Source organism: Sciurus vulgaris (assembly GCF_902686455.1).
Source record: "Sciurus vulgaris genome assembly, chromosome: 11".
Classification (NCBI taxonomy): domain Eukaryota; kingdom Metazoa; phylum Chordata; class Mammalia; order Rodentia; family Sciuridae; genus Sciurus; species Sciurus vulgaris.
In genome coordinates, this window is record NC_136472.1 from 118,909,215 (window position 1) to 118,911,047 (window position 1,833).

General features: G+C 43.4%; 1 pseudogene across 1 annotated transcript; it reads right to left on the minus strand.

Moving 5' to 3' along the window:
• Positions 1 to 466: 466 nt before the first annotated feature.
• Positions 467 to 1,393, minus strand: LOC306640356 (olfactory receptor 10D1B-like; annotated as a pseudogene). The gene has a single exon. The product of its transcript is annotated as an olfactory receptor 10D1B-like (transcript).
• Between the last annotated feature and the right edge of the window lie 440 nt (positions 1,394 to 1,833).

Below are 1,833 nucleotides of genomic sequence, written 5' to 3' on the forward strand. Positions count from 1 at the left end.
TATTTGAAGCCTTGAGAATACATTTCTCTCACTTCCTAAACAACCCTGTAGCCAATAAAATGATGACTTGTCTAAAGCTGGCATATTATAGCCAAAGTGAAAAAGCACCAGAGTGAGAAGAAGATGAGGTGGAGGGATGAGAAAGGATGAAGACAATTAAAAGTGAGAAGCAGAAGGTCCAGGTTTTCTTTTTTTTCTCTACTGGGAAAGGTTCTCTTCCTCTTTATGAGTCCTGTGATGTCCACAAAAGAGTACAGATCCCAGGGTCAGAAGACCAACCCTGAAGTCTTCATTCTGCCATTTGCTCCTTATACATGCTGAGACAAGTCACCTTAACTCTTTAATGTATCAGTCCCCCATATTGTAAAGTGGAGATAATAATAATACCTTATGCAAACCAAACAAACAAAAGTATTTCATCAGCTATGATTCATGGTTGAAGTGTGAGCTACTGATCTCTCTGCAATTATTTAGGAAGGAAGCCCAGCAGGTAGAGGACCTTCCTCAGTAATGATTTTGCCTCCTTATTTCTCAGACTATAGATCAAGGGGTTCAGAATGGGGGTGACCAGGTTGTTCAGGACCTGAACAGTTGCATCCAGCCAGGGACTTGGGGTTGGCCTTAGGTAGATGAGGACCACTGGCATGTAGAAAAGCAGGATGGCGTTGAGGTGGGCACTGCAGGTGGAGAAGGCACAGTGGCGGCCCTCTGCAGAGCGGATCTGCAGGATGGAGCAGATGATGCAGCTGTAGGAGGTGAGATAAGGAGGAAGCAGCTGAGGGGCATGAGGCCAACACTGATGAACCCCATCAACTCTAGGGCTGAGGTGTCTGCACAAGCCAGCTTCAGCATCACTGGGATGTCACAGAAGTAGTAGTCCACCTCATTGGGGCCACAGTAGGGCAGCTGGAAGGTGAGATTGGTCAGAAAGGTGGCCTGAATGCAGCCAAAAATGAGGTCCCTGCAGCCAAGATGGCACACACTCTGTGGCTCATGATTATGGTGTAGCGTAGAGGGTAACATATGGCAACAAAGTGGTCATAAGCCATCCCTGTGTACAGAAAACACTCAGTGCAGCCCAGGAAATGGTAGAAGAAGAGCTGGGACATGCAAACTGCATAGGAGATGGCTCGGCTGTTCCCTGACAGGTAGAACAGCATCTTGGGAGAATTCACAGAAGGGAAAAATATGTCAAAAATAGACAGCTTGCACAGGAAGAAGTACATGGGGGTGTGAAGCCGAGTGGAGGAGATAATTGCCAGCAAGATTAGCAGGTTTCCATGAGGGTGAAGATGTAAAAGGACGAAAACAGGATGAAGAGCATGATCTTCAGACCCTTTGTGTTTGGGATGCCCAGCAGGACAAACTCAGTCACCACTGAGCTATTCCTCATAGCTGTAAAAATCTGATCCTGAGAGAGGGTCTGAAAGACCAAAATCTGGACAACAATGTCCCATTATCAAGCTTTGACTCTGTTTTAGAAAAGAAGCAACCTGCCTTCTTATGAAACTCACAGTAAAACCTATGTAACAATTTCAGGTAATAAGACATGGCTATTTAAGAGTCAGTCAGTCAATCCAGTCTTAGAAGGAATATTTCATAAAGGCAGACAATTGGTTTCTATGACAAGAGGAGAAACTTAGAGATATATTCAAAATATTATCAAGTTAGGAAACTTTTATCCATAGGTGTAATCTTTTTGATCACATTTATATTTTGAACTCTTATGATATCTCTAAGTAACAAACTCCAATTATTCATTATACTCTGCAAATAACAGAAAAAAGATTGTGTTAGAAAGCAGATCATTCAATATGAATCCTGGCATTGGGT